We start from the raw sequence: 26,424 nt of genomic DNA, 5'->3' as shown, positions 1-26,424 counted from the left end.
CCGGTTATGAAACAATCGTGCCAGAGGAGGCTGAGCAACAGTACGGTATGCAGGGGTGTATGGTGTGGACAAAGTTTTATACGCCTGGCGCACTGTAAGTAGCCGTCGCCGCATAGGAAGTGGCGGTTCACCAGCCTTTGCACAGAGGCTTGGTATGGGGCTAGTTCGGAATGCCCCAGTGGCCAACCGAAGCCCTTCATGGTGCACAACGTCCAACAACTTTAAGTAAGAAGGCCTCGCAGACCCATACAGAGTGCACCCATAATCGAGCCGAGATCGCACAAATATCGCCCTGTAAAACTGGAGCAGACAAGCCCTGTCAGCTCCCCATGTACTGTGGCTAAGACATTTTAAAATACTTAAAACCTTAAGTGACCGCCGTTTCAGGTCTTTAAGATGAGGTAACCACATGAGCTTCGAGTCAAAAATGAGCCCCAGAAATCTCACCGTGTCTTTAAAAGTAAGAATAGTGTCCCTCATCCTCAACTCAGGAAAGGTTAAAATCGAACGAGAACGGTTAAAAAGAACACATACCGACTTCTCGGTGGAAAACTTAAAACCACTCTTCTGCGCCCAGTCATCCAAACGCCTAATCGTAAGTTGCAACTGACGAGTTGTCGTTGCAAGGCTTGAAGAAGAGCAGAACAAAGAGAAATCATCCACAAACAAAGAACACTGGACAGGACTTTTCACTATGGACGTAATGCTATTAATAGCGATGGCAAAGAGAGTCACACTTAAAACGCTACCCTGAGGGACACCATTCTCCTGCTCAAAGCGATCAGACAGGACGTCACCAATTCGGTGTCTAAAATATCGTGGAGAGAGGAAAGACTGAATAAAAACAGGAAGACAACCACGAAAATCCCATTCGTGAAGCTGCTCCAGGATGAGACGCCTCCAACTGGTATCGTAGGCCTTCTCGATGTCGAAAAATACACCTAGAAGGTGATGATGGCGTAGGAAAGCTTGTTGTATAGCCGCCTCCAGGAGGGCAAGGTTATCGAAGGTGGAACGAAACCTCCTGAACCCACACTGAAAGCGACTAAGGAGTTGCCGGGATTCTAACATCTAGACAAGGCGGCGGTTGACCATCCGCTCCAAGGTCTTCCCTATGCAACTAGTGAGGGCAATACTATGGTAGCTACTTGGGCTCGTGCGGTCTTTCCCAGGTTTTAAAAAAGGGATTAAAACTGTCTCACGCCATGCGTCAGGAAAGTGACCCGACGCCCAAATGGCATTAAAAAGTGCGAGGAGGAGTTCTCTGTTGCGCATTGTGAGGTGCCATAGCATACTATAATGGATCCTGTCGTGACCAGGGGATGTGTCACGAGCACTAGACAATGCAGAATCCAGCTCCCACATAGAAAACGGGCAGTTGTAAACTTCATGAGAGGTGGACTGGAAGTTCAGACTACATCTCTCAGCAACCGCTCTATGGCGCTGGAAACCTGGATCCTGACTGGTTGTTGCAGTAACTGTGGCAAAATACGCTGCCATGGTCTGGGCAATGTCTCGCGGCTCCGTGTGCAGAGTGCCGTTAGTCATTACAGCAGCTATGGGGCACCTCCCTCCTCTGCCAGAAATTCTCCTGATGGTCTCCCACACAATGGAACTTTTGGTGGAACAAGTAATGGTGTTCAGGAACGTTTGCCACAACCTCTTCTTGCTCTCACGAATAATGCGGCGACATCTTGCCCTCGCCACCCGAAAGGCTGCAAGATTCTCAGCAGTCGGCCGACACTGGAACCGACGCAGAGCCGCACACCCGGTCCTGATTGCAGAGCGACATTCGGCACTCCACCAAGGCACAGGTGGCCTTTTCCGGTGGCCTGTGGACAGTGGAATGGATGCTGCAGCGGCGTGGTGGACCGTTTCGGTAATATGATCCACCCACACCTCAACATTCGCACAGTGTTCGAATTGGGCCAACTGGCTATAAAGTGTCCAGTCAGCTCCACTGAGCACCCATCGTGGTGGTCTCCTTTCGGGGCCCATGCCATCTGGCAGGTGAATCCAGATTGGGAAATGATCACTGCCGTGCAAGTCAGTGACCACTTCCCAGTGAGCACTGGCGGCAAGAGCTGGAGAGCAAAGCGAGAGATCAATGGCAGAGAACGACCCAGTCGCCGTGCAGAAAGGAGTACTCTGTCCTCCATTGAGCAAGTAGGCACAGGATGACAGGAGAAGCCTCTCAATTGCTCCACCCCTGGGGCAGGTAATTGCAGAACCCCAAAGCACATTGTGGGCATTAAAATCACCACAAATAATGAATGGCTGGGGGAGCTGTGTAATAAGGTCGGTGAGGGCCGCTTCATCAAGAGCATCATGTGGGGGCAAGTAAAGTGAACATACAGTCAATGGATGACGCACGTGCACGGACACAGTGACGGCTTGTAAAGTCGTCGTAAGTGAGAGAGGCGAGGAGTGGTAGTTCGTCCTGACGAAAATACCTACGCCTCCTCTAGCTCTCTCTCCACGCAGGTCGTCCTTTTTGTGGAGTGTATAGCCTCGTATCTCAGGGGAGAATGATGGATGGAAATACGTCTCCTGGAGACAGAGACACAGTGGTCTACCCTGAGAAAGTAGACGAAGTTCCTCCACATGCGTCCTGAACCCTTGCAAGTTCCACTGGAATATGGGAGCCATCTATGTTGGGGGTAGCACCTTCATCCTGTCTCTCCGACGGGGCAGGGAGACCGCAGCAGGTGGAGGGGCAGGCGTGGGACGAGATGATTGCCCCACACATACATCGTACTCCATCAACTCTGGGGAAAAGTCAGATGAAGCCTCGCGTAAAACAACATCCGCATGGTCAGATGGTTTACCACGGGATTTGACCCGCTGTTGTTGCTGTACAGTAGCTTTCTGTGGTTTGGTGGACTTTGGGGGAGCTGATGTGGGAGTGGTAATTGGCGCACTGGGCTTGGGAACAGCCTCAGCTGTTGGAGACGCCAGGGGCTGGCCCAAGTTCGCCACTGTACCTTTGTCCGCCGTTCAAGGAGGGGCTACTGCCTCTGAAACACTGGCTGCGTTGCAAGTGCACCGACAGCTGCAGGTGTTAGTGCCAACACTCACCACCTCAGTCTGCGTTGAGGCATCGACTTTTGGAGTAGACTTCTGAACCAGGGATGCAAAAGATGTAGCAAATGTAGGAGGCTGCATCGACTTATAGATCTTCTTGGCCTCACCATAGGGGATACGCTTGGTTGTTTTTGTTTCCTGGACCTTGCGTTCCTCTAAAAATATGCGGCAGTCCCTACTCCAAACAGGGTGGTTCCCAGAGCAATTAATACATTTAGCTGGAGACGAGCAACCAACTCCGTCATGAGCAGCCTGACCACAGTTTCCGCAAGTCGCTTCGCCTTTGCAGCCTAAGGTGGTATTCCCAAAACCCTGGCATTTAAAACAGCGCATTGGGGTCGGGAAATAAGGCCTCACACTAAGGCGAAGGAAGCCAGCTTTAACATGTTCAGGAAGTTTTGTGCTACTGAAGGTCAGAGTAAAGGAGTCGGATTTGACAAGAGCGCCATCAACCCTCTTCATGATGTGTTGGACATCAACGATACCTTCTGGAGCCCACTCACGTTGCAGTTCTTCCTTGGGAATGTCAACTAGATCCTGGCATGTCACAACACCCTTGCTGTAGTTCAAGGTGCTGTGCAGTTCAGTGTCTATGGCATACTCTCCAAGGCATTTATCAGACTGGAGGTTAGTTGCTTTCTGGGAAGTGGAAGTTTCCACTAGCAATGTCCCATTACATAAGCGCTTCACCGGTTTTAAGGAGCCACAGATTCCCTCCAATCCCTTTTATATATAGAATGGCGAAACCTTCTCGAAACTACCCTCCTTCCATTTCACAATGAGAAACACATTCGGATTACCAGAATGCATTCTGTTACCTAAGACTGGACTTTCAAAGAAGCGCCGGAGTCAGGGGGACTGACTGCACGGGCCCTCTTAAGAGACTGGGTGTTAGAACCTTCCAGCGGCCCACCCTTTCCGCTGGGAGGAAGAAAAGAGGATATCAAAGGATCCATCTCGGTCCCACGAGCAGCTAGGGAACTAGAAGTCCACCTAGACAGAGCCCCGCGTGCCTAGGTAAGCCTTATACAACTGAGGTGCGGCAGGTTCCCCAGAGGTTGCCTGCTATCGACTGTTCCACCTCAACAGCCATGCATCTCATCAGTGCGCAGCACACCTTGAGATTGAGGTTTTTTTTTATAGAGGTTTATTCCATCCTCGCGATCCAGGCGGTCAAGCCAAGATCCCCATTCCCTGAGACACACAACGTTCCACCGCCGCGCCGCACGGTGGTCGCTGAAGTATGCTCAAATGCTACGGTGACAGGGGACTGGCGGCGCTTACCAGTCCCCAGCTCAGGAACCCCGGGGTCGCCAAGCCCGTACCCAGCAAATGAATGCTGAGCCCCTGGGGGCTCAAATTTAAGAGGTAGGAGGTCTTTTCTGAAGGTATCTGTATGGAGCCTCACACAGAAATGGAATGTGGATAATAAGCAGTTTGGACAAGAAGGGAACAGAAGTTCTTGAAAAGTATTGCTGTAGAAGGATGCTGAAGATTATATATGAACAGATTGCTTAACTAATGAGGAGGAACTGAATCAAATTGGGAAGAAAAGAAATTTTTGGCAAAACTTTACTAAAAGAAGGGTTTGGTTGGTAGGATATGTTTTGTGGCATCAAGGAATCATCAATATCATACTGGAGAGAGAGAGGGTGGGAGGGGAAGGAGGGCGAGGGAGGCAGAGAGAGAGAGAGAGAGAGAGAGAGAGTGAGAGAGAGAGAGGGGGGGGGGGGAGGGGGGCAAAGTCTGTATTAGTTTAAGCATAAATGAAATTACATGAGAATAAGAACAATAAAAGTAATAACAGTACACAGTGTTACATGGAAATATAAAAAGAAGAGGAAAACATCTGCCTGCTTTTGAATGTCTAGAGAAGAAAACGATATTTATAGATTTTGTTAGTGCTAGTTTCGTACATAATATTTCAAATGTATTTGTTTACTAAGGATGTGGGTGGGAATGCACTTCCATGAAAGATATTGAATGTAAAAATTTTTAGCAGTGCCCACAAATTTTAACCTACATAGACATGGGAAAATGGCATACTTATTTTTGACCAATTTAGTGTATGTGAGGTAGTTTTTATAGTAACACAGGTCTGTTGGATATAAGCAGAAGAACAATAACAAAATTTCAAACCCATCTCTCAACAAATGATAACACCAATGCTTTGATGTGTGAGGATTCCTAAACAGCTTAACAAGGGGTGTGGTTGCCTGTAACATAGGAGGGTGAGGGGGGGGGGGGGAGGGGCATGAGGTGATACTCTGGTTGGAGCTGCTGTGAACCTAACTTAGGGAAGAGTCTGATGAACTGCAGATCATTCTGTCTTGCTCACTCATGCAGTGGAGTATTTGGCTGTGTCAGAACACTGCCTAACATGTAAGGAATGAGGAACAAGTGAGATAGCCTCTGATTGGGCAGAATATTCAGCAGGAAAATGAAAATAATTTAAAAAGCAAAGTGAAACTTTAGTAACTGTAAGGAAAGTAAAACAGGTACAATAAAGAGCATTACATAAAATTTTTATAGTGGGAGAGTGAGAGAAGGAGAGTTCGAGTAGACATGTTCTGAGTGGCGCATAATGTAATATTTGAAAGCTGTGTCAGTAATTATCTGTGAAAGTGTGTATAATGGAGGCTGTGTGTGTCTGCAATGATGAATGGTTGCTGTCATGGTATATCAAGTAAAAAATGTATGGAATTTGCATGAATTCACCCTCAATACAGAGGTATTCAACCCAACCCAGTAAGCTCATAGTATTCCAAATTTGGTCAACAAAAGAACTATATCACACAAAGACTATTTGTCCAACATCTGCCCAAATCATGAAGAGAATAGAGGAAGTCCTCAAATTTCGGTCAGTAATGTAAAAGGTGATATGGTCATAGCCTAAATCCTGGTGATTTAAAAAAGAATCAGAAAATATAACTTCAGACTAGTCCCTTCCTTGTTGTTGAATTCTTGTGTTTATTACTGGAAGTTTACCTGTCATCTTCACAACACACCAACATTGGTAATAGAATTTCAGTGTTTGAGTATCATTTCATGAATAAGACAGAATAATCAAATGTAAATACTTCAGGATTAAAAGAGACCTTTCACCAAAAAGCAGAACCATTGAGTCATTGAGAGGCACACATAAAATAGAAAAAAAAAAAAACTTGCTAGCTTTTGGAATGAATTCTTTCACGAGTTAGAGTACAAATACACATGTAAAAATGTATGCATGCACGCACACCCACCCACAGATCCCATGCTCACATACAGACGCCCACCCACACCTGTGCATGCGCACAAGTAACAACACCTATGTCCCTAAATTATGGTGCCTGCTGGACACACAATGTCAGGATTGTAGTTTGTCGCATGGACTGGAGTAGGGAGCGGAGTTCGATATATTGGGTAGGAAGGGGGGAGGGGAGGAGACTGAAGACAGGATTGAGGGGTTGGGGGCAGGTAGCTAGTGACTTGGAGGGACAAGCCGGTTTGATGACGAGGAATTTGGGAAGGGAGAGGTGGTGGATGCCATGGCGAGGTATGTGATACATAGGTGTTGGAGTTGGTGAGGGAGCAGCACTCGACAAAGGTGGCTTTGAGATGTGAATTTGGAGAGACTGATGGGGCAGAGGAAGTGGAAATTGTTGGGTAAAGGGTATGGGGACAGTAGGTTAACGGAGACTGATGGAAGCAAAATATGTGTTGTAAGGATAACTCCCATCTGGGTAGTTCAGAAAAAGCTGGTGGTGGAAGGGAAATATCCAGATGGCTCGGGAAGTGAAGCAGCCATTGGAATAAAGCAAGTTGTGCTTGGCTGTATGTTGTGTCACCACAACTTTGTTGTTAGCTGCATTCAAGTGGTGACCATTCATTCTGATGGACAGCTGGTTGGTTCTCTTAGCAACATAAAAAATTGTGCAGTAATTGTAGCAGAGTTGGTATATGGCATGTCTGCTTTCACACGTTGCCCTGCCTCTGATGGAAGAGGATAAGCCTGCAACAGGATCGGAGTATGAAGTACTTTGAGGGTGGATTGGGCCGGTCTTGCACTAGGGACTTTCACTGGTGTATGATCCTTGAGGCACAGGGTTTGAGACTGGGAGTGGCCACGGAATGGACAAGGATGTTGTGTAGGTTGGGTGGTTGACGGAACACCATTTTAAGAGCCTTGGGTAGGATGCCCTTCATTTCAGGCTACACTGATAGATAATCAGTGCCCTTGCAAAGGATATGGTTCAATTGTTACAGTCCAAGAAGATACTGGATGACAGGGAGAGGGATGGGTGCTCCTTTGTGGCTGATTCTAGGGTGTCGTGAGGGGTTTTGGAGGTGTGTGAGGGTATGTTATGGGAAGTCTGTTTGTAGACTATGTGCCTGTCTGTGAAGGTTCTCACAAGACCTGCAGCATACTGTGCAAGGGAATGCTCAGTATGCAGATATGCCACCCACAGGTGGTCAGATTGCATGGGAGGAATTTTTTGACATGGCAGGGATGACAGCTGTCAAAATGCAGGTACTGTTGGTGGCTGGTGGGTTTAATATGGATGGAGGTGTGGATAAAGTCCTTGGAGAGGTGGAAGTCAATGTCCAGGAGGGTGGGATGTTGGGTTAAAGAGGACAAGGTGAATCAGATAAGAGAGAAGCTGTTGCAGTTGATGATAATAATGTAAACATATCATCTTCACGCAGAGGTTGAGGTTAAGTGATCCAGTGAAGCTGAGGGCTGTGTCAGCTGTAGTACAAACTATTGGCAGATTCCATCATACTGGAGATGTCAAAGTTGAGGAGGAGGATTCAGTACATCCAACCTGCAGGACCTTTGGCTACTCCTCAAGGAAGAAGGAACACGGTATCCACACCAGGGCTCCATGGATCGACTGCCTCAAGAGTTAACCACAGTCAGGGCTCCAAGAATCAACTGCCACCAGGGCTCTGCTAGCTTGCAGCAGTTTCACGCTCGACGGGCTCCTCCAGTGCACTGCTCTCTTTCTGCTGGCCTCCTTGGCTCAACAGAACCTTACATTCCTCATTCCTTCAGTGAGGCCTATTCTTCCTTTTCCATGTTTCTTCACTGATGCTTTACACCATAAGTCCAGTTGTGACAACCTGTCTTTACTCAGATTCCTTTTCAGCCATGCCTGAGCTGTCCATGATATATTGATGGCGACGCCTCTCAACCTCGGGTACCAGTTCCAAGGTCTGGGTTGCATGCACCAATGGTTCCCCGGACACAATCTAGTATTCCTCGTCACCTGAATGAGGCACAATTCCATTGTGAACACCTGTCACCAAGTATTTGAGAATTGGGTGGGCACTGTCATCTCTCTCTGCTCATAGTGGGGGAAGGGTGTTCAGGCTATGCAGCATCAATTCAATGGCTTCACTATCTACACTCCTGGAAATGGAAAAAAGAACACATTGACACCGGTGTGTCAGACCCACCATACTTGCTCCGGACACTGCGAGAGGGCTGTACAAGCAATGATCACACGCACGGCACAGCGGACACACCAGGAACCGCGGTGTTGCCGTCGAATGGCGCTAGCTGCGCAGCATTTGTGCACCGCCGCCGTCAGTGTCAGCCAGTTTGCCGTGGCATACGGAGCTCCATCGCAGTCTTTAACACTGATAGCATGCCGCGACAGCGTGGACGTGAACCGTATGTGCAGTTGACGGACTTTGAGCGAGGGCGTATAGTGTGCATGCGGGAGGCCGCGTGGACGTACCGCCGAATTGCTCAACACGTGGGGCGTGAGGTCTCCACAGTACATCGATGTTGTCGCCAGTGGTCGGCGGAAGGTGCACGTGCCCGTCGACCTGGGACCGGACCGCAGCGACGCACGGATGCACGCCAAGACCGTAGGATCCTACGCAGTGCCGTAGGGGACCGCACCGCCACTTCCCAGCAAATTAGGGACACTATTGCTCCTGGGGTATCGGCGAGGACCATTCGCAACCGTCTCCATGAAGCTGGGCTACGGTCCCGCACACCGTTAGGCCGTCTTCCGCTCACGCCCCAACATCGTGCAGCCCGCCTCCAGTGGTGTCGCGACAGGCGTGAATGGAGGGACGAATGGAGACGTGTCGTCTTCAGCGATGAGAGTCGCTTCTGCCTTGGTGCCAATGATGGTCGTATGCGTGTTTGGCGCCGTGCAGGTGAGCGCCACAATCAGGACTGCATACGACCGAGGCACACAGGGCCAACACCCGGCATCATGGTGTGGGGAGCGATCTCCTACACTGGCCGTACACCACTGGTGATCGTCGAGGGGACACTGAATAGTGCACGGTACATCCAAACCGTCATCGAACCCATCGTTCTACCATTCCTAGACCGGCAAGGGAACTTGCTGTTCCAACAGGACAATGCACGTCCGCATGTATCCCGTGCCACCCAACGTGCTCTAGAAGGTGTAAGTCAACTACCCTGGCCAGCAAGATCTCCGGATCTGTCCCCCATTGAGCATGTTTGGGACTGGATGAAGCGTAGTCTCACGCGGTCTGCATGTCCAGCACGAACGCTGGTCCAACTGAGGCGCCAGGTGGAAATGGCATGGCAAGCCGTTCCACAGGACTACATCCAGCATCTCTACGATCGTCTCCATGGGAGAATAGCAGCCTGCATTGCTGCGAAAGGTGGATATACACTGTACTAGTGCCGACATTGTGCATGCTCTGTTGCCTGTGTCTATGTGCCTGTGGTTCTGTCAGTGTGATCATGTGATGTATCTGACCCCAGGAATGTGTCAATAAAGTTTCCCCTTCCTGGGACAATGAATTCACGGTGTTCTTATTTCAATTTCCAGGAGTGTATATGTATCACCTAGAGGAGAGGGGGTGCACAGTCTGTGGCTACTAGCAAGATAGCTATGCATCTTTGTTCCAAGAAAGGAGGGATGTGGTATTCATACCTACACTCCAACCAGACAACCACCTGAGTACCTGCATTCTGAAGTTACTAGCACTGGCATTTGCGATCCAGCTGCAACCACAACAGTTCTGGGTAGCAAGCCAGCATAACAACAATAATAAAGCAGCTTGTTATCACTGGGAACTCAGGATGCAATCATTAAGATGCTGCTCTTGCTAACATGTGGCACCACAACTGATGACAGGAGGACAGCATGGGACTATTTACCTTCGTAAGAGACATGCTGAAAATAGTCTGTGTTGTGTTTATCCAACATTTAGGCCAGCGGATGGCCTCCAGAAGCCAGTTTGCCATTAGAAGTGATGCTGAGCATTTGCGCTGTGACCACCTTGTGGTTCTTCCTTCAAAGTAATTCCCAACACGAACCCAGTGCCAATCATTGTCAATTCTGGATGGATCTTTTTTCTCCCTAGACAATGATTTGTGGACCTAGGCTTCAACCTATAACTCAATGTGTTTGGGCATCATTATGAAACTGCAACAGAGTTACTCAGTAATGTTATCTCTACCAGTAACTCACCTCAGAGCTGTACAATAACCAGTAATATTTCATCTTCTGATAGTTGTAACCAGAATAAACAAGCCATTATTCTTATGTGCACCTTCACCACTCAAACATGCAGATACATTACACCCTATTTGCACCAATGGATCCACAAACAAAAGGGAAGCCTCACTGGCTCAGTCATCACCCAGGATAAAAAGAATCATGGCAGCTGCTGTGGAACCTGGACACCCATCAACATGTGCACTGCAGCAACAAAAGGAAAAAAATTCACAAGTGACACAAATACACTAATGAGAAAGTGTGGCACTGAAAGTTCAGTCTTCAGTAAGGCTCATTTGAAAATGTTGTGTTAACAATTATGACAAGAAAAATGTCAGGTGCTAACGAATCACTATGTGCATCAGGAGGGCAAGAGAAAACGCATGTCCAGGAGATGCAGAGATCAGCTTTCTATTGGATGTATGTATTACACTTCACAAAATGGACATCACTGACATTCAGGAAATGTTCCAAACAAACCATTATCTTGCATCATGAACACCAAATGAAAAACAGCACGCTACAGTGATCACAAAGGTTTGCACCAATGAGATTGATGGAGAACTCCTTGGGAATTACAAACTGTGTTGGACATTCAGCTAGTTATCCACTCTTAAAGAATGCATATAGAATCATATTTGCTTAACAGGGTGATGAGCAGTGATGGACAGTAGTAGCATACAACAAAATGCAAAACAGTCCGTCATGGACCTTATCATAAAACTGGCAATTGTTTAAGATGTAGCTGCAGATAGTGTGATAACATGGTGCATGTTGTTGTTGTGGTCTTCAGTCCAGAGACTGGTTTGATGCAGCTCTCCATGCTACTCTATCCTGTGCAAGCTTCTTCATCTCCCAGTACCTACTGCAACCTACATCCTTCTGAATCTGCTTAGCGTATTCATCTCTTGGCCTCCCTCTACGATTTTTACCCTCCACGCTGCCCTCCAATACTAAATTGGTGATCCCTTGATGCCTCAGAACATGTCCTACCAACTGATCCCTTCTTCTAGTCAAGGTGTGACACAAATTTCTCTTCTCCCTAATTCTATTCAATACCTCCTCATTAGTTATGTGATCTACCCATCTAATCTTCAGCATTCTTCTGTAGCACCACATTTCGAAAGCTTTTATTCTGTTCTTGTCCAAACTATTTATCATCCACGTTGCACTTCCATACATGGCTACACTCCATAAAAATACTTTCAGAAACGACTTCCTGACACTTAAATCTATACTCGATGTTAACAAATTTCTCTTCTTCAGATACACTTTCCTTGCCATTGCCAGTCCACATTTTATATTCTCTCTACTTCGACCATCATCAGTTATTTTGCTCCCCAAATAGCAAAACTCATTTACTGCTTTAAGCGTCTCATTTCCTAATCAGTGTCATCGTAACTGCCATCTGCTTCACATCTGCTGTGGAGCGAGCTACATTAATTTAAGTATTAACTGTATTTTTCGTACTTGTCACTTCTTCTTCCGTGTGATGTGGAGGAGGCCCTGCCGGCGGGGATAGAGAGCACTGGGTGTACCCAACTGCAAATTGTTGCTCATGTCGGCACCAATAACTCCCGCCGTCTGGGTTCAGACGTCATCTTCAGTTCATGCAGGCGGTTGGCAGAGTTGGTGAAGGCGGAAAGCCTCACTCGCGGGGTGGAATTTTCTTGACCTCCGCTATAAAGTGCAGAAATATAGGGTCCCCCTGAATAGGTCAGGCGCGCACTACACGCAGGAAGCGGCTACAAGGATAGCGGAGGACATGTGGAGTGCACATGTGGGTTTTTTAGGTTAGAGAATTCCCTCCCTAGGCCCGACAAGACCCCTCCTGAGACGCGACAAGGTAGTAGTAGGCAAAACGCAATGGGGAATAACAATATTAATGTGCTAATAGTTAACTGCAGGAGCATCTATAGAAAGGTCCCAGATCTGCTCTCGTTAATAAACGGTCACAATGCCCACATAGTACTAGGGACAGAAAGTTGGCTGAAACCAGATGTAAACAGTAATGAAATTCTAAACTCATGTTTATAGCGATAAAAAGTACAATAGTTTCGAAGGAAATTGACGGCGATCTGAAATGTGAAATAATGTAGGTGAAGGTCACCATCAAAGCAGGCTCAAACATGGTAATTGGGTGTCTCTATAGGGCCCCTGGCTCAGCAGCTGTTGTGGCTGAGCACCTGAAGGAAAATTTGGAAAACATTTTGAGTAGATCTCCCGACCATGTTACAGTTCTGGGTGGAGATTTTAATTTGCCGGATATAGACTGGGAGACTCAAACGTTTATAACAGATGGCAGAGACAAAAAATCCAGTGAAATTTTTTTAAGTGCATTATCTGAAAACTACCTTGAGCAGTTAAACAGAGAACCGACTCGTGGCTATAACATATTAGACCTTCTGGTGACAAACAGACCCAAACTATTTGAAACAGTTAACGCAAAACAGGGAATCAGCGATCATAAAGCGGTTACTGCATCGATGATTTCAGCCATAAATAGAAATATTAAAAAAGGTAGGAAGATTTTTCTGTTTAGCAAAAGTGACAAAAGGCAGATTTCAGAGTACTTGACGGCTCAACACAAAAGTTTTGTCTCAAGTACAGATAGTGTTGAGGGTCAATAGACAAAGTTCAAAACCATCGTACAGTATGCATTAGATGAGTATGCGCCAAGCAAGATCGTAAGAGATGGAAAAGAGCCAAAGCCTTGCAGACAAACAAAATTTATGCGAAGCGAGATGTAGTGTGAGGAGGGTTATGCAAGACATGTTCAATGAATTTGAAAGTAAAGTTCTATGTACTGACTTGGCAGAAAATCCAAAGAAATTTTGGTCTTATGTCAAAGCGGTAGGTGGATCAAAACAAAATGTCCAGACACACTGTGACCAAAATGGTACTGAAACAGAGGATGACAGACTAAAGGCCGAAATACTAAATGTCTTTTTCCAAAGCTGTTTCACAGAGGAAGACTGCGCTGTAGTTCTCTCTCTAGATTGTCGCACAGATGACAAAATGGTAGATATCGAAACAGATGACAGAGGGATAGGGAAACAATTAAAATCCCTCAAAAGGGGAAAGGCCACTGGACCTGATGGGATATCAGTTTTATTTTACATAGAGTATGCAAAGGAACTTGCCCCCATTCTTGCAGCGGGGTACCACAAGTGTCTAGAAGAGCGTAGCATTCCAAAGGATTGGAAAAGGGCAGGGCACAGGTCATCCACGTTTTCAAGAAGGGACGTCGGACAGATGTGCAGAACTATAGACCTATATCTCTAACGTAAATCAGTTGTAGAATTTTGGAACACGTATAATGTTCGAGTATAATGACTTTTCTGGAGACTAGAAATTTACTCTGTAGGAATCAGCATGGGTTCCGAAAAAGACGACTGTGTGAAACCCAGCTCGCACTATTCGTCCACCGGACTCAGAGGGACAGACATGGGTTCCCAGATAGATGCCGTGTTTCTTGACTTCCGCAAGGCATTAGATACAGTTTCCCACAGTCATTTAATGAACAAAGTAAGAGCATATGGACTATCAGAGCAATTGTGTGATTGGATTGAAGAGTTCCTAGATAATAGATCGCAACATGTCATTCTCAATGGAAAGAAGTCTTCTGAAGTAAGAGCGAGTTCAGGTGTGCCGCAGGGGAGTGTCGTAGGACCATTGCTATTCACAATATACATAAATGACCTTGTGGATAACATCGGAAGTTCACTGAGGCTTTTTGTGGATGATGCTGTAGTATATAGAGAGGTTGTAACAATGGAAAATTGTACTGCAATGCAGGAGGATCTTCTACGAATTAACGCATGGCGCAGGGAATGGCAATTGAATCTCAATGTAGAATACATAGAAAGAAAGATCCTTTATCATTTAGCTACAATATAGCAGGTCAGCAACTGGAGGTAGTTAATTCCATAAATTATCTGGGAGCAGACATTGGGAGTGATTTAAAATAAAATGATCATACAAAGTTGATCGTCGGTAAAGCAAATGCAAGACGGGTTCATGGGAAGAATCCTAAGGAAATGCAATCCGAAAACAAAGGAAGTAGGTTACAGTACACTTGTTCGCCCACTGCTTGAATATTGCTCAGCAGTGTGGGATCTGTACCAGAGAGGGTTGATAGAAGAGATAGAGAAGATCCAACAGAGAGCAGAGTGCTTCATTACAGGATCATTTAGTAATCACGGAAGCATTACAGAGATGATAAATAAACTCCAGTGGAAGACTTTGCAGGAGAGACGCTCAGTAGCTCGATATGGGCTTTTGTTGAAGTTTCAAGAACATACCTTCACCGAGGAGTCAAGCAGTATATTGCACTCTCCTACATACACCTCACGAAGAGACCATGATGATAAAATCAGAGAGATTAGAGCCCACACAGAGGCATACCTACAATCTTTCTTTTCACGAACAATGCGAGACTGGAATAGAAGGGAGAACCGATAGAGGTACTCAAAGTACCCTCCACCACACAATGTCAGGTGGCTTGCGGAGTATGGATATAGATGTAGTGTAGCTGGAATTCCGGCAGCATCACCCGATTTAATTCAACTACATTCCATTATCCTCGATTTGCTTTTGTTGATGTTCATCTTACATCCTCCTTTCAAGACACTGTGCATTCCGTTCAGCTGCTCTTCCAGCTACTTTGCTGTCTCTGACAGAATTACAATGTCATCAGCAAACCTCAAAGTTTTTATTTCTTCACCATGGATTTTAATTCCTACTCCAAATTTTTCTTTTGTTTCCTTTACTGCTTGCTCAATATACAGATTGAATAACATCGGGGAGAGGCTACAACCCTGTCTTACTCCCTTCCCAACCACTGCTTCCCTTTCATGCCCCTCGACTCTTATAACTGCCATCTGGTTTCTGTTCAAATTGTAAATAGCCTTTTGCTCTCTGTATTTTACCCCTGCCACCTTCAGAATTTGAAAGAGAGTATTCCAGTCAACATTATCAAAAGCTTTCTCCAAGTCTACAAATGCTAGAAACATAGGTTTGCCTTTACTTAATCTATTTTCTAAGATAAGTCATAGGATCAGTATTGCCTCATGTGTTCAAACATTTCTATGGAATTCAAACTGATCTTCCCCGAGGTGGGCTTCTACCAGTTTTTCGATTTGTCTGTAAAGAATTTGTGTTAGTATTTTGCAGCCGTGGCTTATTAAACTGATAGTTCGTTAATTTTCACATCTGTCAACACCTGCTTTCTTTGGGACTGGAATTATTATATTCTTCTTGAAGTCTGAGGGTATTTTGCCTGTCTCATACATCTTGCTCACCAGATGGTAGAGTTTTGTCAGGGCTGGCTCTTCCAAGGCTATCAGTAGTTCTAATGGAATGTTGTCTATTCCCGGTGCCTTGTTTCAGCTTAGGTCTTTCAGTACTCTGTCAAACTATTCATGTAGTATCATATCTCCCATTTCATCTTCATCTACATCCTCTTCCATTTCCATAATATTTCCATAATACTGTTTCCTTGTACAGACTCTCTATATACTCGTTTCACCTTTCTGCTTTCTGTTCTTTGCTTAGAACTGGGTTTCCATCTGAGCTCTTGATATTTGATATTCATACAAGTGGTTCTCCTTCCTCCAAAAGTCTCTTTAGTTTTCCTATAGGCAGTATCTATCTTACCCCTAGTGAGATATGCCTCTACATCATTACATTTGTCCTCAGCCGCCCTGCTTAGTCATTTTGCACTTCCTGTCGATCTCATTTTTTAGACATTTGTATTCCTTTTTGCCTGCTTCATTTACTGCATTTTTATATTTTCTCCTTTCATCAATTAAATTCAATATATCTTCTGTTACCCAAGGATTTCGACTAGCCCTCGTCTTTTTACCTACTAGGTCCTCTGCTGCCTTCACTACTTCATCTCTCAAAGCTACCCATTCTTCTTCTACTGTATTTCTCTCCCTCATTCCTGTCAATCATTCCCTTATGCTCTCCCTAAAACTCACTACAACCTCTGGTTCTGTCAGTTTATCCAGGTCCCATCTCCTTAAATTCCCACCTTTTTCAGCTTCTTCAGTTTTAGTCAACAGTTCATAACCAATAGATTGTGGTCAGAGTCCACATCTGCCCCTGGAAATGTCTTACAATTTAAAACCTGGTTCCTAAATCTCTGTCTTACCATTAAATAATCTATCTGAAACCTTCAAGTATCTCCAGGCCTCTTTCATGTATACAACCTTCTTTTATGGTTCTTGAACCAAGTGTTAGCTATGATTAAGTTTTGCTCTGTGCTAAATTCTACCAGGCGGCTTCCTCTTTCATTTCTTACCCCCATTCCATATTCAACTACTACATTTCCTTCTCTTCCTTTTTCTACTATCGAATTCCTGTCACCCGTGACTATTAAATTTTCATATCCCTTCCCTATCTGAAGAATTTCTTTTATATCATCATACATTTCATCAATCTCTTCATCATCTGCGGAGCTAGTTGGCATATAAACTTGTACTACTGTGGTAGGCGTGGGCTTCGTGACTATCTTGGCCACAATAATGTGTCCACTATGCTGTTTGTAGCAACTTAACCGCAGTCCTATTGTTTTTATTAATTATGATACCTACTCCTGCATTACCCCTATTTGATTTTGTATTTATAACCCCGTATTCACCTGACCAGAAGTCTTGTTACTCCTGCCACCGAACTTCACTAATTCCCACTATATCTAACTTTAACCTATCCATTTCCCTTTTTAAATTTTCTAACCTACCTGCCCGATTAAGGGATCTGACATTCCACACTCCAATTCATAGAATGCCAGTTTTCTTTCTCCTGATAATGATGTCCTCCTGAGTAGTCCCCACCTGGAGATCAGAATGGGGGACTATTTTACCTCCAGAATATTTTACCCAAGAGGACGCCATCATCATTTTACCATACAGTAAAGCTGCATGCCCTCAGGTAAAATTACGGCTGTAACTTCCCCTTGCTTTCAGCCTTTCGCAGTACCAGCTCAGAAAGGTTGTTTTGGTTAGTGTTACAAGGCCAGATCAGACAATCATCCAGACTGTTGCCAATGCAACTACTGAAAAGGCTGCTGACCCTCTTCAGGAACCACACGTTTGTCTGGCCTCTCAAAACAGATACCCCTCCATTGTGGTTGCACCTACGGTACGGCTTTCTGTACCGCTGAGCCACGCAAGCCTCCCCACCAGCGCCAAGATCCATGGTTCATTGCGGGGGGGGGGACATGTTGTACAGGCACAGAAAAAACTTCCAGGGGCTAAAGGGCTAAATTTGCCCAGTAGTTCCAGGTGATATGAGCTGCAATGTTACCCACTTTTTGGGAGGGATAATTTACTCTAAAGGAGTATGATTTTTATACACAGGACAGGAACCGAGCAAAAGCAAGTTTTTTGACCAGCTACTGGCCAAAAGCAGTGCTCATACAATAGCTGTAGTTCCCTTACATCCATTTTCCCACTACTGCTTGTTGTGATGTAGATATTTTCTAGTGCCATTACAAACAAAATGTCGCACAAGAGAAAGAATTGTAGGGGGCAAAGCACATCCAACTTCTCACAGCATAATAAATAACTTTCCAGCCAATTTACCATGCAGATTAACAGTCAGCATATTTGTGTACAAATGTGTTAAGGCATTGATTTTGATACAAATCTCTTGGTATTTCCAAGGTTCCTTTCATATGTATTTTATCTTCAAATCATGATCGGTGAGAGATGAAAACAAATTCCTGGTGAACGATGGGATAAGTTTGTTTATTTCATATACAAATTTTTGGGCCGACCTTGCAGTTTGCTTTGCATCATCAAATTGATGCTTTGTTTCAAATTTTGTCTTGTATCTTCCAATTCTGCAACACTGTTTGAAGTTATGCAATCATTCGCTGCTTCCTTGAAATCACTATGTCACCTGCAATTTGATGTGCATAGCATAGTAGGTCACTAGCATGCATATCCTGCAAATTATTTCGACCATCCTACAAACACACCAACATCAGTTTTTGTAACAAGTGCACTTTGTCCTCCTTTGAATATCCATAGTTTTTCTTACACACTACATGGTTATATTGATGTGATCTTATTTGAGCTCTGTTAATAATTGTCTTTTTATTATCCTGCAGATGATCTTCAATGTACGTAATTATGTTTAGTTCCTGCTCCTTGGACAGTGATTGTTCTTTACTACATTTCACTGGAGATGGGATTTGTGGCTTCCTGTTCGACAAGGATGATTAACTACATGGAGCGTCACCTGCTTCGATATCACTTTCACTTGTTAGGCACATATCGTCATCATTGTACTCCTAACGTAAATTGTCCGCACAGTCGAGTGTATACGACACAACCCATTCCACTGAGTCATCTTGCAGAAACGCTAATATTTCAACTGTCAATTCTTTCTCACTCTGTGCAATTCCTTGTTTTCCTTTCTGACAAAATGTCAACTTTGGCAACTGTTGTTGTAGATGTAATGAAATGTTTGCTTTGTTTATCATTGCAGTTGCTCTGCATTGCATCAACACCTTAGCAATGTATCACTGTTATGAGTTACTCATTAAGTAATCAGTTCAGCTGCACTACCTAGCCTCATGCTAAGCTCACCGTACGATACCTCCAGTCCTGCTCCTTGTTGCCATTAGCAGCCAATATTTTGGTTGCACGGTAGACAATATACGGGGTGTCAAATGCCATAAACATCATTGGCATTTTGTGACCTTGCACTAAAGGGGTTCCTTGTAAGTCAGAGAATCACAAAGCTGTGAAATGATACTATTTGCTGGAAACACAAAAATGTGGATACCAAGAGCACATTTACCACCTCTGGAAGCAAGAATACACACACTTGAAGATAAGAGAACTACAACTAAGTGATAAGAGACTGTTTATCAAAAGGAATGAAACGTAAAGAAATTCATAGAACCTGTGGAACAGAAGTAAAACAATCTCCTTTGGCACCAGCAACACTGCAGTCATGGAACAATTTGAACCTGATGAATAATGTGGTATGAACAAGAAGTCATTGATAAAATGCCCAGCAAATTGACCCAAAGACAAAAAGTAATTAAAGACAAAATTCTGGTACATGTGTCATCTAAAGTAGGAAACAGGGGCTTCTGACTTTGAAAACTGTCCACAGAAAAAAATGGCTTCACTGATGAAGGACGTTAAAGTGGCCCTTGCAACTTTCCAAATATAACAATTGAAGAAATGAAACAGCTCACCTGTGGTGTAGCATTAACAGTAAAAGAAGAACTAGGGTTAATGCGGTCGGAACCTGCTGGAGAACTGACTGGAAAACCAAAGTAGAAAGTTCAGATGGAATCAAAAATCAAAAGCTAGAGATATGATGCAAGTAAGTTGAAGAACATGAACGAGAATAAACTGAATAACTGGAAGGCCAAAGAGTACCAGTTAAAAAAATATTGGCTGAATATGAGAAAAATTGAAGTATCTTTGGAAATTGTGAAGCAAGAAATAACTACAACAACCAGGATAATCAAAAGGTCCAAGGCCATTATATCAAGTACCGGCAAAATTAAACTTTTCAATCCAACCAGAGGAAGTTCTACCACAGTCGGAACCAGCAAGCTGACACAAAAGTTGAAAAGTCAGAGAAACAACCACCCAGTTCTGGATAGAGCCCTAGGTAAACAAAAAATTGCTGGATGGATAAAGGGCTTCGGAAACAAATTTTCTACGAACAGAATGTAACAGCTGGATATAACAACTGAAACAGTTGAGAAAAGAGTGAAGAAAGTCATGAACTGGACATCCCCCAGCAACAATATACTGTATAGTTTCTGGCACAAAATGTCTGACCAGTCTGCATGTGAAAATGACTGAGCTGTTTAATGCATTGTGCAGATAGGAAACATCAATGAATGGTTAACAACTGGAAAAACATATTTAATACAAAAGGACCAGCTAAAAGTGCCACACCCAAAAATGTTTTCCCACCGTGTTCAAGTCATCGACAGGTACTACAGCCAACAGAATTCAGAACTTTCTGGAAGAATAACGACATCTACCAGTTGAAAAAAATGGGAAAAAGCAAATAAGCAGGGACACAAAAGATGAACTCGCGATAAACAAAATGATTTTGTGAACCTGAAAGAGCTGGAAAATAAATCTGTATATGAGCTGGATTGACTGCAAAAAAACCTTCGACTCACTGTCACAGAGCTGAATAATGAATTTCCTGGAAGCCATCAGGGTCAACAACAACATTACGAAATTTGCAGTAAATGGATGAAACACTCGAAAACATAACTATTGGTTGGAAAAGAAAGTTGCAGACCCTTCAACATCAAGAGGGGCATTTTCCAGGAGTACTTGTGTCCTCTGCTTTTCATTATTAACTTGATGCCACTGTCAATTATCTCACAGAAAACTGACTTTGACTATCACAAAGCAAGAAATTCTCAGAGAATGTTCCACCTGCTGTACATCGAAGGGCTGAAGTTCTACGGAAAATCTGGAATTGACAGCCACAATCATAATCTTCAGCAATTACATCAGCATGGAATTCGGGTTTCAATAGATGGGCCATACCAGCCAATCACTGTGTGTCCAGCTGGTAGGTGCAGAGGTGTGTGTGTGTGTGTGTGTGTGTGTGTGTGTGTGTGTCCACTCTAGATTGAGAAAGGATTTATTCCAACAACTAGCACATTTTCTTTCTCTTTTGTGTGCGCCTGTCGACAACTCAATGCTTCTACTATTCTGTGAGTGATCTCCTTTACTCCTACATAACTTACATTCTACCAGAACTTTCCTACTGTTTTTAAATGTCTGTATTTTTTGAAGATAAATTGGAAACACAGATTGTTAGTAATGACATTCTGAAGTGTCGCGAAAATCTTTACTAAGAGAGATTGAAAAACAAGGCTTTCTTTTAACCTATGTTAGTACACTGAAGAACTTGACTAGGTCAGAATAACAAGAAACTCAGAACTAGAAGAGGGACCATGCACAAATACTGGATACCATAAAAACTGTTCTCAGTTCCTGTATAGGAAGTTTACAGATCTCTGTACTGGAAATAAGGAGGAATATATGTTACTGGAATATTTTTTTGGTTCTGCCAAAGACATTGTGCAACTTGCCTTCAGTGTGGATGAACTTTAATAACTAAAGGAACCTTAATAAAGTAAATTTGAAAGTACACCTAAAAAACAGTTACAAGTTGATTGAAATAAGTGCAATGGACAAATCAAAAAGAACAAAGTAAAAATTGACAATGAAGAAAGATAGATAAATAATAAGATTTTATTTTATGGGTAACTGAAGACAATTCATTGGTGGATAGAAAAAAACATAATTAAAAGATTAAAAATGGCCTGGAAAGCAGTTGGTAAACTTAAATTGAGAATTCAAAATGAAAATTTTAACATGTCTGAAACAAGAAGTTTAGGATTTTCAAAAATAAGTTATCAATGTGTCTGTAAAGTACAGCAAGTACAATTATTGGGTAAAACCAATTCACAATCACGGCAAGGCGACACAGACTTTTAATATGAAAACCATTCTAAAACTGAGGGTTCCTCAGTAAACAAAGAGAGAAATTGTTTTAAATTACAGTGACAAACAAACAAACAGATCAATAAACAGATTGGAGTGGAAGACATTGTTCTTACTTTAATGGCAATGAAATGGATGTGGGCAGCATATATAGCCAGGCAAATGAATGTAAGGTGGACAAACTTCTTTGCTGGATTCCAAGAAAAAAGGAAAGATAGACACAACAATCTAATGGAACATGAATAGAAATATCAGAAAGCAATCTGAAACAATATTATATTCCTACTAGAAAACAATAATGCACATAAAAGTCTACAGGAAGCCTATACCCAGCAGTGAATATCAAATAATTGTTGTTGTAGTTTTTGTTGTTATTGTTGTTGTTGACGACAGTGATGGTGGCGATTATGATGAATTAACCCGGAACTAACAATATGGAAACTACTTTTAAAAAGTACATATTTAAAATGAATTACATTAGTAAATCTGTTGTAAAGAGGCAAAGTACACAAATCAGTATGAAGATTTGGAACACAAGTCCTTCAAAGGTATCATGTACTTAATTTAAAATCAGAACACGTTTTGAAAAGATTACAGAACACTTCACATTATAACTGTTATGCTGACAAGTTATTACCTACAGGTATCCACTTTTCTAATCAAAATCTGCATTTCTTTAAATTTGGTTTTGTGTTACAGGTCACACTGTCACTTCAATGATGAAACAGTGACACATTTTTGTGTCGTGATCACACTGCTTTGTAGTTTTCATATTTCATAAACTAAATGCAGAGAATGCCCCTGCCATCTGGCAATATATGCAGATTTTTCTAATGAGAACTGTGTATTATTTGTGCCATAAGTATATGTTCACTTGATTTTCTTTTCTTATTTGTTTCCCAACCCCACCCCACCCTCTCCCTCTACCTCTTTGTGTGTGTGTGTGTGTGTGTGTGTGTGTGTGTGTGGTGTGTGTGTGTGTGTGTGTGTGTGTGTGTGTGTGTGTGTGTGTGTGTGTGTGTGTGTCTTCTAAGATATTAACATCAATTTAAAGCTTCTCGGCCCGCAAGGCCTGGGCATTCACAGAGGGTGGGTTTGCTGGTAGTTGGGAGCTCCAATATTAGGCCTTAGGAACATGGCTGGCAAGTGGTGGCCCATGTCGGTACCAATGACATTTGTGACTTAGGATTGGAGGAGATTTTCTCTGATTTCGGGTGGTTAGCGGAAATAGTAAAGACTGCCAGTCTTGCTTGCAAGATTAAGGCGGAGCTCACCATCTGCAGCATCGTCAACAGAACCACCTGTGGTCCTTTGGTGAAGAGCCGAGTGGAGGGTCTGAATCAGAGGCTCAGGCGGTTCTGTGACAATGTAGACTGCAGATTCCTTGACTTGTACCATCGGGTGGTGGGTTTCCGGGTTCCGCTTAATAGGTCAGGAGTCCACTACACACAGGAGGCGGCTACAAGGGTAGCGGATGCTGTGTAGAAGGGACTGGGGAGTTTTTTAGGTTTGAGGGTGTCAGGGAACCACAGAAGGGACGTCCGTCTGAAAGTGGGGAAGTAAAACACAATAAGGTAGTTGTAGAAGTGATTGGTATTGTAGTTGTAAATTGTCGTAGCTGTGTTGGGAAAGAACCAGAGCTCCAAGCCCTAATACAAAGCACTGAAGCTCAAATAGTTGTAGGTACAGAGAGCTGGCTAATGAGTTCAGCCGAAATTTTTTCAAACGATCTAACAGTGTTCACAAAGGAGAGATTAAATACAGTTGGTGGTGGAGTATTTATTGGCTTCAAATGGCTCTGAGCACTATGGGACTCAACTGCTGTGGTCATAAGTCCCCTAGAACTTAGAACTACTTAAACCTAACTAACCTAAGGACATCACACACATCCATGCCCGAGGCAGGATTCGAACCTGCGACCACAGTGGTCGTACGGTTCCAGACTACAGCGCCTTTAACCGCTCGGCCACTCCGGCCGGCCGAGTATTTATTGCTGTTAGAGGTAGTTTGCCTTGTTGCGAAATTGAAGTAGATAGTTCGTGTGAAATAGTATTGGTAGAGGTTATACTTGACAATTGGACTAAATTATTAATTAGATCGTTTGACCGACCCCCGACTCGGAAGATATACTTGCTGAACAGTTCAAAGAAAACTTGAGTCTCATTTCAAATACGTACCCCACTCATACAATTATAGTCGGTAGCGACTTCAATCTACCCTCGATATACTGGAAAAATTATACGTTTAAAGCCGGCAGCAGGCATAAAACATCAGCCGAATTTGTATTGAATGCTTTCTCAGAAAATTATTTTGAACAGTTAGTTCATGAACCCACTCGAAGCGTAAATGGTTGCGAAAGCATATTTGATCTCTTAGCAACAGATAATCCTGGACAAGGAGTATCATGAAGACTACAGGAATTAGCGACCATGAGGCAGTTGCTGCTAGGCTGAATACTGTAACGCCTATAACCATCAAAAAGAAAGCAAAGCACATCTTTTTAAAAAAGCTGATAAAAATGCTCTTAACGCCTTTTTAAGAGACAGTCCCCACTCCTTCCGATCTAATCACATAAGTGTAGAGAAGATGTGGAATGATTGCAAAGAGATAGTATTGACAGCAATTGAGAAATATACACCACATAAATTAATAAGTGATGGTACTGAACCTCGATGGTACACAAAATGGGTCAGATCGAAGTTGCAGAAGCAACAAAAAAAAGCATGCCAAATTTAAAAGAATGCAAAATCCCCAAGATTGACAAAGTTTTGCAGAAGTTTGAAATATAGCGCATACTTCAATGAGAGATGCTTTTAATAATTTCCACATCAAAACTCTGCCTTGGAATCTGGCAGAAAACCCAAAGAGATTCTGGTCACACATAAAGCAAACAAGTGAGAAGACACAATCAATACCTTCACTGCACAATAACAATGGTGAAGTCACTGATGACAGTGCCACTACAGCAGCGTTATTACACACAGTTTTCCGAAAATCCTGCACCAAAGACGATGAGGTAAATATTAGTGAATTCCAATCAAGAACATTTGGCAAGATGAGAAACACAGAAGTAGATATCATCCATGTAGCAGAGCTGCTTAAATCACTTAATAAAGGCAAGGCCTCTGGTCCAGATTGTACACCAGTCATGTTCCTTTCAGAGTATGCTGATACAATAGCTCCATATTTAGTAATTACATATAACTGCTCGCTCACAGAAAGTTCCATACCTAAAGACTGGAAAATTGCTAAGGTCACACCGATACCCAAAAAGGAAAGTAGGAGTAATCCACTGAATTACAGGCCCATATCACTAACGTTGATTTGCAGTAGAGTTTTGAAACATTTAATGTGTTTGAACAATACGAAGTACCTCGAAGAAAATGATTTATTGACACACAGTCAGCACAGATTCTGAAAACATCGTTCTTGTGAAACACATCTAGCTCTATATACTCATCATCAAGTAATGAGTGCTATCGACAGGGGATGTCAAATTGGTTCCATATTTTTAAATTTCCAGAAGGCTTTTGACACCATTCTTCACAAGTGTCTTCTAACCAAACTGCTTGCCTATGGAATATCACCTCAGTTGTGCAACTGGACTCAAGATTTCCTCTCAGAAAGCTCACAGTTCGTAGAAACAGACGGAAAATCATTGAGTAAAACAGAAGTAATATTCGGTGTTCCCCAAGGAAGTGTTATATCCCCTCCACTGTTCCTCATCTATATTAACGACACAGGAGACAATCTGAGTTGCCCTGTTAGATTGTTTGCAGATGATGCTATCATTTACCCTTGTGAAGTCATCAGATGATCAAAATGAATTTGCAAAATGATTTAGATAAGATACCTGTATGGTGCGAAAAGTGGCAATTGACCCTGAATAAACAAAAGTCTGAAGTTATTCACATGAGAACTAAAAGAAATCCACTAAATTTCGATTACACAGTAAGTCACACAAATCTTAAGGCTGTAAATTCAACTAAATACGTAGTGATTACAATTGCAAATAACCTAAATTGGAGCAATCACATAGATAATGTTGTGGGTAGAGCAAATCAAAGACTGTGATTCATCGGCAGAACACTTAGAAGGTGCAACAGCTCTACTAAAGAGGTTGCTTACACCACACTTGTCCGCCCTATTCTGGAGTATTGTTGTGCGGTGTGGGATCCGCATCAGGTGGGTGGGCGGATGACATTGAAAAAGTTCAAAGAAGGGCAGCTTGCTTTGTACTATCGCGAAATAGGATAATATTTCTACAGACATGATACATGAATTGGTATGGCAATCATTAAAACATATGCGTTTTTTGTTGCGATGGACTCTTATGAAATTTCAAT

The 26,424-nt window shown here is 43.3% G+C and overlaps 1 protein-coding gene and 1 non-coding gene across 2 annotated transcripts in view; both read right to left on the bottom strand.

Annotated features, from left to right (window-relative positions):
- LOC124763951 (protein UBASH3A homolog) overlaps positions 1-26,424 on the bottom strand; it is a 260,599-nt gene that overhangs the window by 162,693 nt on the left and 71,482 nt on the right.
- Trnas-gga lies at positions 23,971-24,054 on the bottom strand. Its single transcript is given in 2 exon segments — positions 23,971-24,005; positions 24,015-24,054. It is a non-coding gene; the product is annotated as a tRNA-Ser (tRNA).

Source organism: Schistocerca piceifrons, chromosome 1 (assembly GCF_021461385.2).
Source record: "Schistocerca piceifrons isolate TAMUIC-IGC-003096 chromosome 1, iqSchPice1.1, whole genome shotgun sequence".
Lineage (NCBI taxonomy): Eukaryota > Metazoa > Arthropoda > Insecta > Orthoptera > Acrididae > Schistocerca > Schistocerca piceifrons.
The sequence above is the reverse complement of the archived record's forward strand: the minus strand, read 5'-3'. Positions and strand labels throughout refer to the sequence as shown.